At 35.8% G+C, this 17,280-nt stretch overlaps 1 protein-coding gene across 6 annotated transcripts in view; it reads right to left on the bottom strand.

Annotated features, from left to right (window-relative positions):
* The window catches only part of LOC135129625 (zinc finger protein 1), a 794,849-nt gene that overhangs the window by 425,128 nt on the left and 352,441 nt on the right, over positions 1–17,280 (bottom strand). Inside the window, exon 1 of one of the 6 annotated variants that reach the window (XM_064056836.1) lies at positions 14,335–14,354. The exons of the other annotated variants lie outside the window; for them this stretch is intronic. The gene's annotated coding sequence lies outside the window, so the exon portion shown is untranslated. Of the gene's footprint in view, positions 1–14,334; positions 14,355–17,280 lie in introns of those variants that run through there. 6 annotated transcript variants of the gene reach the window in all.

Consider the following 17,280-nt stretch of genomic DNA (forward strand, 5'->3'; position numbering starts at 1 on the left):
AAATGGAAACAAAAGAAAAAGGAGATGAAAAATACTTATAGGAGGGGATTTTAACGCAAGATTGGGCGATAAGGGGACAAGAATAATAGATAAAGAAAAGGGAGAGAAAAGAGGATCAAAAGATAAAGCAAATAACAAAGAAGGGAAAATATTGTGGCAGATAATAGAAGAAATGGGATGGGAAATTTTGAATGCAAACAAGGAAGGAGATGAAGAAGGAGAATGGACGTACGTAGGAGCGAGGGGAGAATCAATTATAGATTATGGGATTGTCAACGAAGAGGCGTGGGAAAAAATAGAGAGTTTCAAAGTGGGGGAAAGGGTAGAATCAGACCACATGCCGCTAGAAATAAAAATCAAAGGAAAAGAGCAAGAGCACGAAAAACAAGAGAGAAGACACGAAAGAAAAGAATTAGAAGAAAGAATATGGGATGAAGAGGGAATTCAAAGATACAGAAGTAGACTTGAAAAAAAGAAATTCGAAGTAAAAGAAGATATAGAAGCTATGATGGTGGAATTGAGCAACCTAATTGTAGAAGCTACGGAAAAAAGAAAGATATACATATGGCAAGGGAGGGATAATGGATGGAACGGAGAATGTAGTGAGTTGAAGAGAAAAGCAAGGGAAAAATTAAGAAAATGGAAGAATAACAAGGGAAGGAAAGAAGAGTACCTAAAAGCAAGAGAGAATTATAGGAGAAAATGGGAAGAAAGAAAAAGAGAAAAACGAGAAGAAGAAGAGAAGACAATAAAGTCCCTGAAAACAGAAGAGCAAGTATGGAGATATATAAACAAGGAACGGAGAAGGAAGACTGAAATCAGCGGGAAAATCAAAATACATGAATGGAAAACACACTTTATGGAATTATTGGGAGGTTGTGAGGAAAAATGCTGCAAAATAAATAAAGGAATCACAACGACGGAAGAAATGTGGAGAGGTTCGGAAATAACAAAAGATGAAATAGAAAGACAGATTGGAAGACTGAAAAGAGGAAAGGCACCAGGAGGGGATGGAATCCAGAACGAAGCGTGGATGTTCGGGACAGAAGAAGTGAAAGAAAAGATATGGGAAGTGGTAAATGGAGTTTGGAAGGGAAAAGGGTTTCCTCGGCAGTGGAGACAAGGTATAATAATCCCATTATTTAAAAAGAGACAAAAAAGTGATGTGAAGAACTACCGAGGGATTACCTTGCTCAATACGGCGTACAAGATATATGCAATGATACTCGATGAGAGGTTACGAAAGGAGATGGAAGCAAGGCGTATGTTACCAGACGGTCAGGCAGGGTTTAGGAAAGGAAGAGGTACTATAGACAATGTGTACATCCTGCGGCATTTAGTGGGAAGAGAAATAAGGAAAGAAGGTGGACGAATGTACGCATTGTTCATAGATTTCAAAGCAGCGTTTGATAGCGTGAATAGAGAGAAAATGTGGGAGTATTTGAGGAGAAAGGGAGTAGATGCATACTTGGTAACGAAAATGGAAGAAATATATGAAGAAACAGTAAATACGGTGAGAGTGAATGGAATAGAGAGTGAGAGTTTTTATACAAATAGAGGAGTGAGACAAGGATGCCCACTCAGCCCCGCATTGTTTGCAGCTTATTTAGGAGATATAGATGAAATGTTCAGAAAAGCACAGACAGGAGGGGTGGTAGTCGGCAAAGAGAAAGTGTGGTCGTTGGCGTACGCAGATGATTTGGTGATTGTGGCAAAGAAAAGAGAAGAAATGAAAGCAATGATTAAAAGTTTGGAGAAGTATGTAAAAAAAAGGAATTGGAAGTGAATGTGGAAAAAACAAAAATGGTGGTGTTTGGGAGGAAAGTAAGAAAGGAGAAGGAAGAGTGGGCATGGAGAGGGAAGAAGATTGAACAGGTGAAAGAATTCCAGTATTTAGGATATACATTAAAGAGCAATAACTCAGATAGAGCGCATATTCAAGAAATGGTCCAAAAAGCGAACAAAGTGGTGGGAATAGTATGGGGAATAGGAGAGAGAAAATTTGGACATGATTATAAGAGAAGAATAATGATGTTTGATAGTTTGGTCAAAAGTGTATTCATGTACGGAGCTGAGATTTGGGGATGGAGGGAATATGAAGAAATAGAGAGAGTGCAAGAAAAATACTTGAAATGGACATTGGGATTGGAAAAGTCTACGCCGGGGTATATAGTGAGAGAAGAAACAAAAAGGGAGAAAATGAGAGTGGAAGCGGGTAAAAGGGCGGTTGGATTTGAAGAGAAGTTCAGTGAGAGAGGTGATTGCAAGATATTGCAAGAATGTTGGAAAGAAATAAGAAAGGAAGGGGGAAAACATGTTTGGAACGAAAGGGACAAGTCCTTATTATGAAGGAAAGGGATATGCATGTGAAGAAATAGAGAGAATGAGAGAAATGGGAAGGAGTATGAAAGAAGAGCTGAGTGTAAGAGATAAGGATATAGATAAGCAAGAACGTAGATCGAGAATATCGGAGTCTAGATATAATGCAGACTATAGAAAAATAGTAAAGAATGAAATACCAAAGTACACACAGAGAGAAAGTATAAAGGAGAAAAGAATGATGGCGAGATTTAGGTGTGGAAATGAAGAGAAAGAGAATAATTTTTGGATGGATGAAACTGACATAAGGTGTAGGATATGTTGGAGAGAGGGAGAAACAATAGAGCATATGCTGGAAGGATGTGAAGGATTGAGAGAATCGGAGGAAAGTAGGGAAGAAGTGCTAAATGAGGATGGAAGAGGACTGGACTGGATGAAAGAAGTATGGAAGATAAGGGAACTATGGCAAGGGGTGGGCAAGCAGAAAGAATAGAATATTTATTATATAACACTCGAATTTTTATTTTATTTTATTTTATTTATTTTATTGTTATAGATTTATATGAAGTAGATTAAGTTAATTTGTACCCCTACTGGGAATATTATTAAGCCTGTAAGGCAAATAATAAATTAATACTACTACTATTACCAAAAAGAACTCAACATGTAACAAGGGAGAACCACGTATAACACTGTACTACGACAGATGCGATAGACTGATGGTTGTGAAATAAACGGTTCATTTACTTAAAAGTTTCCATTAGAAAAAATCTAAGGTAGGTAGTTGGGTACAATAATCCTTTTTTCTAGAAAATCTTCAACGGTCTTGCCGCAAAATGCCGAAAAAGAACATCTGGTTAAAAGCTTTAATTCATTATCAACGGAAGTAAGGATTTAAAGTCATAAAATCTATGGAGCATTTTTCCAATCCTATAATAAAATTTTATTACCCAAACGACCGGAACCTATTCACAGAAAGGGTCTTGAGTAAGCGTACTTCAATGGTCAAGTCCAGGTAAAATGCATACGACACGATACGGCTAACTAACAAGTATTTGTCATCCCGACAAGGCCGGCATTTGAACAAAATATGCATTAAAACTCATATTCGTCGAAAAAAGCATTAAATAAGCATATAAGTTTTAATATGTTTTATTATTTTCGTTGGATGCGCCGTGGCCCCGTCTTGTTGAAAATATCAAATCAAAAACAACTAAAACTAAACAAGTACGTCCCGAGGAATGCAAATCTTGTGGTTGCAGCTCTGTGTGTGAATTTAACGCAGCGAATCGCATTAGAGGAGTGTCCTTTGTGTTCGCGTGGGTTCGTATCAGATGAAAATAAAAAAGCGTGTGTACAAAGCTCCGTGTTCATAAAATAGTGAGAGAAAAGTCTGGGCAAAGATTAAACCCTTTATTGTGCATCACGAATGTCTTGTTTTACATTTGCGATGTATCAAGACGCCAGGTCTGAATTTTATCAAGAAACTTATTTGAAATTCAATTTATTTTATGACAACACGATGGTTTGGTTGTAACGTCGCCTTGTTCACTTGTTATTTTTGCGTCGTGTCTTGGCCGAGAAATTTATTCTATTTAGCAGCGACTAAAAATGATGAGTTTATCTGTGGAAATGATCGGGAGGAAGATTGCGATAAAAGCACCTTCACGAGACAATTGGTAAGAAGTTTAGAAAACGGAAAGTAATTAAAAGTGGTTCATTTTCCCGGGCACAATTCAGCGATTAATTCATTATCATGATTGGCGATTAGAATCTCAATTTATAAAATACACAGAGTTATAATTAGCAATTAGAAAGATTCCGCGGCTCCGTGTATTTCAACGTTGATGTATTTTAATTAGCAGACATGAAAATCCGATTAAAAGTGCCGCCTTGTTATATTAACCCTTAAGTGGTTCACACTTTGCATACTTCAAGAACGGAGCAACTTCCTCCGCTGTTTGACTTGCTAGGTAAACGCTTCGCAATTTTATAACTTATTCCTGGCAGACAAACAAGGTGTATCTCGAGATTTGCATTAATTTTATGCCGTCATAAATGTAGCTTATGGAAGCGGGCGAGCTGGAGATTGACTCCGTTCTAACTATTCCCCTGTTCGGAGAATCCCCTAATCAAAAAGGTAAATCAAAGCAATGCAGATTCCTACTTTTACTGGAACAGGTTTTGTTTATTCGTTTGCCTTTTTATCCTACCTTAGCTCCACGCAAATTGAATTCGCGAGCTCCCTTTTATCTCGGCTCTCTTTGCGATCTAACACTACCACCCCAATTAAGCCATTCGACTAACCGATAAGACTCACCGTTCCAAAATAAACACCCCGACGTCTCAGTCGAAAGATGCGCACTGTGACAATTCCACTATCACTAATCACTAATATTTATCACACTCCTTTTATTTTATGGTCTAACAATATTTTTTAAAATAAGTGATTGTTTAGGGTTTAATTAATCGGTCATTCTTCGAACGAGATTGCATTTTTAGACGAGGAGAGAGCATGTTTCGCTTCAACTTTTATATCTGTGCAAAGACAACATTGAGCTCTATGGGGAAGAACCGGAGCCATTTTGCAAATTTTACCAAAATAAGGTGCGGTTAGACTAAAAGATTTTTCTGTGTTAAAAAAAAATGGAAAAGGAAAATTTTAAAAATCCCGAAAATTGAAATTTTGAAATATAGAAGAACTGAAAACTCGAGAAATCAAAAATCTAGAATTTTAAAAAATCGAAAAATTAAAATATCGAAAAGTTGAAAAATTGAGAAAGTTTAAACGAAAAACTGAAAATCGGGAAATCCAGAAGTCGACAAATCGTAAGTTTAAAAAATCGAAAAACTGAAAAACCAAAAATCTTAGCAATCGAAAAATTGAAACATCAAAAACCTGACTTTTTCTTACAGTCTTTTATAAGCAAACAGTAGCCCCGCCCACCCACCCTCTCTTTTCTCTTACAGGGTATCTCATTGCCAAAATCAGTTTTATCTTAGCAATTACCTTTTACAAAAAATTATCAAAATTTGGAAACATTACGAGCTTACTTGTATGGACAAGGCAGGAATTTTGAACATGTTCTCTAGTATTTAGTTAGTTATGCTTAAATGGTTGTTATGGTTATTGTCCTAAAAAAAGTAAAAGGTGGATTTCAGCCACCATCGTTATTAAGAAATCAGAAAGTAAACCAGTGGTATTCACACATTAGGTGCGTGCAGTGTTGTCAATTTTACTTTTATTATTATTTTTTTGGTACTCCTGAAGCCCCTGTACATAACGTACTAAAGAGTTAATCCGTCATTTTCCAGATACCACTTATATATGTAGATATTCCAAAAATTGGTAAATATTATATTACCCTTTGATATTTTAAGTATTTTACTGTTGAGAGAAGATTAGTATATCACGAGAAACAAATCAAAGTATATGCCCCACCCACCCACCCCATCTCAATTGTGATTAATTTTTAATTCGTCTAGAGACGGAGGGCGGAGCTTAAATGCAGAGTTCATATTTCTCTACAAAAAATTACCATGTGGCATGTTTTAAGTACCGTGTTATTGAAAGAAAACTACACATACTAAGAAAAAAAATAAATAATAATAAGCCCCACCCACCCACCCGATCTCAATTGTGACGAATTTTTTATTGGTTATGAGATCGAGGGGCAGAGCTTAAATGCAAAGTCCATATGTTTGAGTCATTGTCGTATTGCAAAAAATACTATTTTTAGAAAAAGAAAACGGAGATCGAGAGAAAAAGAATAAAACATATACAAAAATAAAAATTTTAGTACTTAGAACTTGATTTTTCTGTAAAACTGTAGTATATTATTATTGAATGGTATGTATAGTGAACCAAGAGGTATAAGGTTATATGGCCATCATAAACATAAAATTAGTTGACCGCAAATAAATACCCCCTTTGTGTGGTTCGCACTAAGCTTACCGGTTGGCAATAAATCATATTCTAAACATTTCTTGCTCATATTTAACAGGGCCGGCTTTCAAAGCGAGTGGTTATTTCGGAACCCTCAGCGGCTGCAGGTAGCAAAGAAATAGTGGAGTGGTGGATTTTCATATTTAGTGAAAGCCGCCCCTGAACGAAACCGCAAGAGCCGGTCGAGCTGTAGTGGACTCGTTATTTACGACCCTAAAACCTTTTCTATTGTAAACAACTTAACTTCGACACAATGGGATGATTTTATGATGGCCATATAACCTTATAGCTCGTGGTTCACTATACATAAATGTGGCGAAAGCAACAACATTAACGATAAATGAAAATTTTGAAAAACTTAAAATTGCAAGATAATCGAAAAACTGAAAAATCATAAAACCAAAAATTTGTGTAATTTTTAAAAAATGTTTTCGATATTTAGATATTTGAACATCTTGTTGAGGATATTTTTACGCTCGGAGTCTCGATTTCGCCTCGCATTGATCGTTCCTACCAGAAATTTAATGACGTCATCTCAAAATTTTGTTAAGTAACTTGTGTTTAAAATGTGTAAAATAATATGACCTGACTTGACCTGACCTGACCTGACTTGCGATGACCTGACATGTGATTTAAGTTTAGACTCTCTTGTCTATTTAATAAAATTTAAAAGGATCTCTAGGGCCTTTAGTGCGTTATTTTTGAAAAAATTCGCACGAATTTCCGGGGCCTCTGATGTTGAATCTCGGCCCTGAGTTGTTTCGCTTTTCAAAGATTTGAAAAGAATTTCGGGGGCCCCTGGGGAGTATATTGTTTTATTTTTGACAGAACCTCAGGGTTCAATGGTGTTTTGGTTTTGAAAGAATCTCCGGAGTCATTGTTTTTATATTGAAAATGTTTGAAGTAATATTGGAGTCCCCTAACAAAGAATTTGAAAAATCTCATGGGTTTACATTGTTTTGTTTTTAAAAGAATTACGAATGAATCGGGAAAGTCTGATGTTTTGTCTGTGAAATAATTTGAAATAATCTCGTTGGCCCCTGGTGTTTTATTTTATGAAAAAAATTGAAAGAATTTCCGGAGTTATTGCTGGGTCTATTTTGTAAAATTTTAAAGTAATATTCTAGTTCCTCGTGTCTTTTTTTCTAAAGAATTTGAAACAATCTCATGGGTTGTTGCTAAAGTATATGCTTTTCTCAAATGTTCAATGAAAATCGGGAAATCCAGAAGTCGACAAATCGTAAGTTTAAAAAATCGAAAAATTGAAAAATCAAAAATCTGAGAAATCGAAAAATTGAAATATCAAAAACCCGACTTTTTCTTGCAGAGTCTTTTATAAGCAAGCAATAGCCCCGCCCACCCACCCCGTCTTCATTCCAGTGACTACTCTAAATATTGTTCAGGCTTATCTTGGCAAATGAAAGCCCCGCCCACCCGCCCTCTATTTTTTTATTGGATGTTATTTGCCAAAATCAGTCTTATTTTAGCAAGAATTAGCCCCGCCCACCCTATTCTCATTTTAACACTATTTGCTATAAAAAAAATGCATTTCTTATTTCAGAAGAAAAAAGAACGGGAAGGTGGGCGGGACTAAGTTTATCTTTTTGTTATTGAGTCTTTTCTAGGCAAACATCAGCCCCGCCCACCCACCCCTTCTTCATTCCGGTGACTATTCTAAATATTGTTTAGACTTATCTTAACAAGTGATAGTCCAACCCACTCGCGTTCTATTTTTTAGAGGGTGTTATTTGATAAAATCAGCCTTACCTTAGCAGGTACCAACTCCGCCCACCCGTCCTATTCTCATTTTAACGATTTTATTTTTGTTCATCTGTATAAAATCCACCTTTCATTCAGATACAATTGAATCACTAAATTGAAGGCGGGGTTAGTGGGCGGAGTTAATTATACGTTCTTCTGTAAAGTGACAAGAAACTAATAGAACCTGGGCTATTAAATGAGAAAAAAGAAAGCTAATCGTTTTTTTTTTATTACACGATTTGCAATCAAAATGCATTTCTTATTTCAGAAGAAAAAAACGGGTGGGTGGGCGGGGCTAAATTTAATTTTTTTAACAGTCTTTTACAAGCAAGGAATGGCCCCACCCACTCCCTTTCTATTCCAGTGACTACTCTAAATATTGTTCAGGCTTATCTTGGCAAATGAAAGCCCCGCCCACGCGCCCTCTATTTTCTTATTGGATGTTATTTGCCAAAGTCAGTCTTTTCTTGGCACGAATTAGCCCCGCCCACCCTATTATCATTTTAACACCATTTGCTATAAAAATGCATTTCTTATTTCAGAAGAAAAAAGAACGGGAAGTTGGGTGGGACTAAGTTTATCTTTTTCTTATTGAGTCTTTTATAGGCAAACATCAGCCCGCCCACCCACCCCTTCTTCATTCCGGTGACTATTCTAAATATTGTTTAGTCTTATCTTGACAAGTGATAGTCCAACCCACCCGCGTTCTATTTTTCGGAGGGTGATATTTGGTAAAATCAGCCTTATCTTAGCAGGTACTAACTCCGCCCACCCGTCCTATTCTCATTTTAACGATTTTATTTTTGTTCATCTGTATAAAATCCACCTTTCATTCAGATACAATTGAATCACTAAATTGAAGGCGGGGTAAGTGGGCGGAGTTAATTATACGTTCTTCTGTAAAGTGACAAGAAACTAATAGAACCTGGGCTATTAAAAAGAGAAAAAAGAAAGCTAATCTTTTTTTTTATTACACTATTTGCTATCAAAATGCATTTCTTATTTCAGAAGAAAAAAAACGGGTGGGTGGGCGGGGCTTAATTTAATTTCTTTAACAGTTTTTTGTAAGCAAGCAATGGCCCCACCCACCCACTACCTCTTCATTCCAGTGACTACTCTAAATATTGTTCAGGCTTATCTTGGCAAATGATAGCCCCGCCCACCCGCCCTCTATTTTTTTATTGGATGTTATTTGCCAAAGTCAGTCTTATCTTAGCAGGAATTAGCCCCGCCCACCCTATTCTCATTTTAACACTATTTGCTATAAAAATGCATTTCTTATTTCAGAAGAAAAAAGAACGGGAAGTTGGGTGGGACTAAGTTTATCTTTTTCTTATTGAGTCTTTTATAGGCAAACATCAGCCCACCCACCCACCCCTTCTTCATTCCGGTGACTATTCTAAATATTGTTTAGTCTTATCTTGACAAGTGATAGTCCAACCCACCCGCGTTCTATTTTTCGGAGGGTGATATTTGGTAAAATCAGCCTTATCTTAGCAGGTACTAACTCCGCCCACCCGTCCTATTCTCATTTTAACGATTTTATTTTTGTTCATCTGTATAAAATCCACCTTTCATTCAGATACAATTGAATCACTAAATTGAAGGCGGGGTAAGTGGGTGGAGTTAATTATACGCTCTTCTGTAAAGTGACAAGAAACTAATAGAACCTGGGCTATTAAAAAGAAAAAAAAGAGAGCTAATCGTTTTTTTTTATTACACTATTTGCTATCAAAATGCATTTCTTATTTCAGAAGAAAAAAACGGGTGGGTGGGTGGGGCTAAATTTATTTTTTTTAACAGTCTTTTATAAGCAAGCAATGGCCCCACCCACCCCCTCTCCATTTCAGTGACTACTCTAAATATTGTTGAGTCTGAAGAATTGAAGAAGTGAAAAATCGAAACTTCGGGAAGAAATGAGAAAATAAAAAAAAGTTTACTTCAGAAATCGAAAATCTGAAAATTTAAAAACGTCAAAATTTGAAAAATTCAAAAATCGAAATATTTAGAAATTGTAAAATTGAAGAGGATAAAAATTGAGAAATTGTATCATTGAAACATCGGAAAATTGAAAAATCGAAAAATAAAAAAATGGAGAAACCGAAAATTTAAAGAATGGAAAAATTGAAAATGTCCAAAATCGAAATATTGAAAAGTTGAATCATCTAAAGTTGAAAAATCGAGAAATGGCCGAATAATCTCAGTAATGTATTTATAAACCACAAGTTCAGAACTGTGCTACTTTTTAACATTTAAATAACATTTGCTTCCAATAACTATAAATTGGAATTCCAAAAATCTTGACATCTAAGGTAAAAACTTAACACGGATTCATAAACCATAAACGGAGGATATAAAGTTTAAATTACTTCCACTACTCTAAAATTTGGAGATTACGTCATTACATTGTTGGTGAGAAAGTACTAACCCCGCCCAATCACCCTTTATTATTTTAGAAAGTAAGTCTTTTGCCAAAATCAGTCTTGTCATGGCAAGTACTTGCCCCGCCCACCCGTCCTTTATTTTCTTAGAGAATAGGTCCTTCGCCAAAATCAGTCTTATCATGGCAAGTACTAACCCCGCCCACCCACCCTTTATTTTCTTACAGAGTAGGTCTTTTTCCAAATTCAGTCTTGTGATGGCAAGTATTAGCCCCGCCCACCCGCCTTTTATTTTCTTAGAGAGTAGGTCCTTTGCCAAAATCAGTCTTATCATGGCAAGTACTAACCCCGCCCACCCACCCTTTATTATTTTAGAGAGTAGGTCTTTTTCCAAATTCAGTCTCGTCATGGCAAGTACTAGCCCCGCCCACCCGCCCTTTATTTTCTTAGATAGTAGGTCCTTTGCCAAAATCAGTCTTATCATGGCAAGTACTAAGCCCGCCCACCCGCCCTTTATTTTCTTAAAAGTAGGTCTTTTACCAAAATCAGCCTTATCATGGTCGACCCTGCCCTTTACTCAAGGTCACTAGTGAACCACGGAGGGTAAAGATGGAGATTTGAGGGAGAATATCTGAGCACGGTTGAGTCAAATAAACTGTACCGAGTAGTATGTACGCGTTTCTTCTCGTATGTAGTATGACTCACCGGCCGCGCGGATGCAAGCGGATGTCGCGACGGGCCCGGAAAAAGTCTCGGAGCGACGATCGAAAAGCCTGGAAGCGGAAGTCGCGAATACCCAATTCGAGAAAGAGCTCGATCGCCGAAATAAGCATTTAAATAGAGGCCACGTTACAGAACAGTAAATACATTTTGTGTTCCACTGCCAACATATTCGTTTGGAATAATTAAATGGTCAAAAATTGATTTGGAAAACTTTTCAGCATTTTGACCATGTCAAAGTATTTCGTTTTCTTCTGAAAATGAGTCTTTTTACTAAGTTCAATCAAGTGCAAGAATCACGGCTTAGAAATATCTTCGCACGTTGCTGATTTTTTGTTTTAATTTTTGGGTGGTCAAGTGCTAAAGAATTTGTCCTGAAAATTAACTGGAAGAACAGTTACCAGCTGCTTTTATTTTAAAGAATCTTGTAAGAATCTCTGGGTCCTCTGGTAGTTTACTTTTTAAAGAATCTCGGGGGTCTCTGGTATTTTGTTTTTAAAAGAATTTGAAAGAAACTCCGAAGATCTTGCTGCTTTTATTTTGACAAAATTTGAAACAATGTTGGAGTCTTTCGTGTCTTTTTTCCTAAAGAATTTATAAGAATTTGATGGGCTTTTGTTGATTTGTTTCTGAAAGAATTTAAAAACGAATCTTGAGAGCCCAAGGTGGGGTTTGGTTTTTAAAGAATTTGAAACCATCTTCGATCTCTCACTTGCCGGGCCGGTGCCTTTACCACTAGACTACAGAGCTGCTTATCTCACTTCGCTTATTGTGCCGCCACAATTTAAAAAGAATTTCGGTGGCTACTGGTGTTTTATTTTTGAAAGAATTACAAAAAGAATCGGGTGCTCCAGGATTTTTTTAAGAAGCTTGAAGGCCTGGTGTTTTGTTTTTGAAATAATTTGAAAGAAACTCCGGAGATCTTGCTGCTTTTATTTTGACAAAGTTTGAAAAAATGTTGGAATCCTTCGTGTCCTTTTTCCTAAAGAATTTATAAGAATTTGGTGGGCTTTTGTTGATTTGTTTTTGAAAGAACTAAAAAAAGACTCTTGAGAGCCCAAGGTGGGGTTTGGTTTTTAAAGAATTTGAAACCATCTTCGATCTCTCACTTGCCGGGCCGGTGCCTTTACCACTTGACCACACAGCTGCTTATCTCACTTCGCTTATTGTGCCGCCACAATTTAAAAAGAATTTCGGTGGCTACTGGTGTTTTGTTTTTGGAAGAGTTTAAAAGAGTCTCGAGGGCCCATAGTGTTCTGGTTTTGAAAGAACTGAAAAGAATCTCGAGGGCCTCTGGTGTTTTATTTTTGAAAGAATTACAAAAAGAATCGGGTGCTCCAGGATTTTTTTAAGAACCTTGAAGGCCTGGTGTTTTGTTTTTGAAATAATTTGAAAGAAACTCCGAAGATCTTGCTGCTTTTATTTTGACAAATTTGAAAAAATGTTGGAATCCTTCGTGTCCTTTTTCCTAAAGAATTTATAAGAATTTGATGGGTTTTTGTCGATTTGTTTTTGAAAGAATTAAAAAAAGACTCTTGAGAGCCCAAGGTGGGGTTTGGTTTTTAAAGAATTTGAAACCATCTTCGGTCTCCCACTTGCCGGGCCGGTGCCTTTACCACTAGACCACAGAGCTGCTTGTCTCACTTCGCTTATTGTGCCGCCACAATTTAAAAAGAATTTCGGTGGCTACTGGTGTTTTGTTTTTGGAAGAGTTTAAAAGAGTCTCGAGGGTCCATAGTGTTCTGGTTTTGAAAGAACTGAAAAGAATCTCGAGGGCCTCTGGTGTTTTATTTTTGAAAGAATTACAAAAAGAATCGGGTGCGGCAGGATGTTTTTAAGAAGCTTGAAGGCCTGGTGTTTTGTTTTTGAAATAATTTGAAAGAAACTCCGAAGATCTTGCTGCTTTTATTTTCACAAAGTTTGAAAAAATGTTGGAATCCTTCGTGTCCTTTTTCCTAAAGAATTTATAAGAATTTGATGGGCTTTTGTTGATTTGTTTCTGAAAGAATTTAAAAAAGACTCTTGAGAGCCCAAGGTGGGGTTTGGTTTTTAAAGAATTTGAAACCATCTTCGGTCTCTCACTTGCCAGGCCGGTGCCTTTACCACTAGACCACAGAGCTGCTTATCTCACTTCGCTTATTGTGCCGCCACAATTTAAAAAGAATTTTGGTGGCTACTGGTGTTTTGTTTTTGGAAGAGTTTAAAAGAGTCTCGAGGGCCCATAGTGTTCTGGTTTTGAAAGAACTGAAAAGAATCTCGAGGGCTTCTGGTGTTTTATTTTTGAAAGAATTACAAAAAGAATCGGGTGCTCCAGGATTTTTTTAAGAAGCTTGAAGGCCTGGTGTTCTGTTTTTGAAATAATTTGAAAGAATCTCGGGAGGTTCTGGTGTTTTTTTTTAAACGTTTGAAAAAATCGGATGTCCCTAGTGTCTATTTTGACAGAATTTAAAAGAAATTGGTGTTCCGAAAGACTTGATCGTTCAAAAATTATGACAAAATTCAGGAGTTATTGCTGGTTCCATTTTGAAAAATTTCGAGTAATATTCTAGTCCCTCGTGCTTTTGTTTCCAAAGAATTTGAAAGAATCTTATGGGTTGTTTCTCGAACCGTCTGATAATGTCAGTCGGAATAGGTTAGCATCGGTAGGTGGGAGTAGTTTTCAACTGATTTAAGTGAAAATTTGAATGTTGTAATTCTAGGATCTCAAGAGTTTTTATTAATATGATCAATGCATGTCATTACTTGTTCTTATTATTCATGACGATAGAAGTCTTGCCTGAATGCCAGTCATTTCCGGGTCAGGATGGTTCCTAAATAATAATAATAATAATAATAATAATAATAACAGTGTGAAGATTTGTGTCGATAACACAGCCATCATTAATTATTATTTCGAGTGTATTTTTGTTCGAAATTCGGCAACGCGGCCACCGTGAGCGCCGCCGTTCCGGCCGACTGGCAACAAAAATTAAAAAGCCATATCATGACAAATAGTCGACAGGTTCGAAAATAAAACGATGCGATTAGCGCTCTAAAATGTTGGCAGACGAGCGCGTTTACCTGGCGTCACAGCATATTCGACATTGTCAGACACCTTTCTGGCCGACGTCTATGAATTCTAGCGCGTTTTAAAATACCTACTACACTACAAAGAAATCCCCCGATTTATTTCGGTCCTCGTAAATATACACCTTTCACTTTATTTACCTTCGTGGTTCTTTTTGGTGAGGCGGCCGAAAATAGGCGGCAGGTGATGCTGGGACTCACCTGAAACAGAACGGGCTAATTAGAGTCGGGGTGCGACGGATCGGGAGGGCTGCGTGTCAGGAGTGAAAGGAACGTCCACGCGGTGGTATTAATCATGGGTGGTGTTAACATATTGTGAATTTCCGACGACAGAAAGCATCAATTTGGGTGTGTGTAGGAGCGTTTTCTAAATGAGATTTTGGACGGCGACCCAAAATTTACTACAGTTTATGCTACTTCCCATTTCCATCATCATTAAGACGCGAACACGTGGAAACTATGTAATTGCGACGATGTTTTTTAGAGTTTTGTGGAGAGCGAAAGTTTGTTTTGAAAGCGGTTTAAGACAATGTTTAATGCTTGACATTATTTTAAGCGAAAATTTCAAAAATGTAACACGGAAAACACATCTTAAATTTAAATGAAGCGATTTTGTGGCGGACTTTTTTCTGGAGAGATTGTATGCATTTATATGAGCCAAAAAGAATCCGTTAAATTTGAAAAACGCTTTTTGATTTCGAAATCGAAGGAATTTTCCAACAATTGAGGGCAGAAATAATTTCTATGTGCAGAATTCGTCTATAAATTCCATTTCAGACAGAATGCATAAACTTCATTTTTGTATCATGTTATAAATTTTTGAGAAACCGCCCTGAAAATTAACTCGTAAAACTACAAGCTGCTTTTATTTTAAAAACGCTTGAAAGCATGTCGGGGGTCTCTGATATTTTATTTTTCCAATATTTTGAAAGAATTTCCGGAGCTCTTGCTGTATTTATTGTGAAAAAGTTGAAAGAAATGTTGGAGTCCATCGTGTCCATTTCCAAAGAATATAAAAGAATCTCATGGGCTCCTGTTTGTTTTTGAAACAATTTAAAAAAGAATCTTCAAAGTTATGTTTTTTAAAGCATTTAAAAGAATCTCAGGGGCCCTTGTTGTCTTTATTTTGAAAAAACTTGAAAAAAATCTTAGGGTCCCTAATGTCTTTTTTTATAGAATCTAAAAGAATCTCAAGAGCTTCTAGTATTTTATTTTTGAAAGAATTCGGAAGAATCTCTGGAGCCTTTGCTGTATTCATTTTGAAAAATTTTAAAGAAATGTTGGAGTCCATCGTGTCTTTTTTCCAAAGAATATAAAAGAATCTAACGGGCTTCTGTTTGATTTTGAAAGAATTTAAGAAAGAATCTTCAAAGCTCAAGGTGTTTTTTTTTAAGAATTTTAAAATCCTCGTGTTATGTTTTTTAAAGAATTTGAAAGAATCTCAGGGGTCCTTGCTGTTTTTATTTTGAAAAAACTTGAAAAAAATCTTAAGGTTCCTGGTGTCTTTTTTTTACAGAATTTAAAAGAATCTCAAGAGCTTCTAGTATTTTACTCTTGAAAGAATTCGGAAGAATCTCTGGAGTCTTTGCTGTATTTATTTTGAAAAAGTTTAAAGAATTATTGGAGTCCATCGTGTCTTTTTTCCAAAGAATATAAAAGAATCTAACGGGCTCCTGTTTGTTTTTGAAAGAATTTAAAAAAGGATCTTCAAAGCTCAAGGTGTTTTTTTTAAAGAATCTTAAAATCGTCGTGTTATGTTTTTTAAAGAATTTGAAAGAATCTCAGGGGCCCTTGCTGTTTTTATTTTGAAAAAACTTGAAAAAAATTTTAGGGTCTCTAATGTCTTTTTTTATAGAATCTAGAAGAATCTCAAGAGCTTCTAGTATTTTATTTTTGAAAGAATTCGGAAGAATCGCTGGAGTCTTTGCTGTATTTATTTTGAAAAAGTTTAAAGAAATATTGGAGTCCATCGTGTCTTTTTTCCAAAGAATATAAAAGAATCTAATGGGCTCCTGTTTGTTTTTGAAAGAATTTAAAAAAGAATCTTCAAAGCTCAAGGTGTTTTTTTTAAGAATCTTGAAATCCTCGTGTTTTGTTTTTTAAAGAATTTGAAAGAATCTCAGTGCTGTTTTTATTTTGAAAAAACTTGAATAAAATCTTAGGGTTCCTAGTGTCTTTTTTTACCGAATCTAAAAGAATCTCAAGAGCTTCTAGTATTTTATTTTTGAAAGAATTCGAAAGAATTTCTGGAGTGTTTGCTGTATTTATTTTGAAAAAGTTTAAAGAAATGTTGGAGTCCATCGTGTCTTTTTTTCCACAGAATATAAAAGAATCTCATGGGCTCCTGTTTGTTTTTGAAAGAATTTAAGAAAGAATCTTCAAAGCTCAAGGTGTTTTTTTTTTTGAATTTTAAAATCCTCGTGTTATGTTTTTTAAAGAATTTGAAAGAATCTCAGGGGCCCTTGCTGCTTTTATTTTGAAAAAACTTGAAAAAAATCTTAGGGTCCCTAATATCTTTTTTTACAGAATCTAAAAGAATCTCAAGAGCTTCTAGGATTTTATTTTTGAAAGAATTCGGAAGAATCTCTGGAGTCTGTGCTGTATTTATTTTGAAAAAGTTTAAAGAAATGTTGGAGTCCATTGTGTCTCTTTTCCAAAGAATATAAAAGAATTTAATGGGCTCCTGTTTGTTTTTGAAAGAATTAAAAAAGAATTTTCAGAGCTCAAGGTGTTCTTTTTAAGAATCTTAAAATCCTCGTGTTATGTTTTTTAAAGAATTTGAAAGAAAATCAAGGGCCCTTGCTGTTTTTATTTTGAAAAAACTTGAAAAAAAACTTAGGATTCCTAGTGTCTTTTTTTTATAGAATTTAAAAGAATCTCAAGAGTTTCTAGTGTTTTCTTTTTGAAAGAATTCGAAAGAATCTCTGGAGTCTTTGCTGTATTTATTTTGAAAAAGTTTAAAGAAATATTGGAGTCCATCGTGTCTTTTTTCCAAAGAATATAAAAGAATCTAACGGGCTTCTGTTTGATTTTGAAAGAATTTAAAAAAGAATCTTCAAAGCTCAAGGTGTTTTTTTTTTAAGAATC

Source organism: Zophobas morio, unplaced genomic scaffold (assembly GCF_036711695.1).
Source record: "Zophobas morio isolate AGI-343-1 ecotype UQ-CSIRO unplaced genomic scaffold, CSIRO_AGI_Zmor_V1 ptg000016l, whole genome shotgun sequence".
In the NCBI taxonomy this organism is placed as follows: Eukaryota; Metazoa; Arthropoda; class Insecta; order Coleoptera; family Tenebrionidae; genus Zophobas; species Zophobas morio.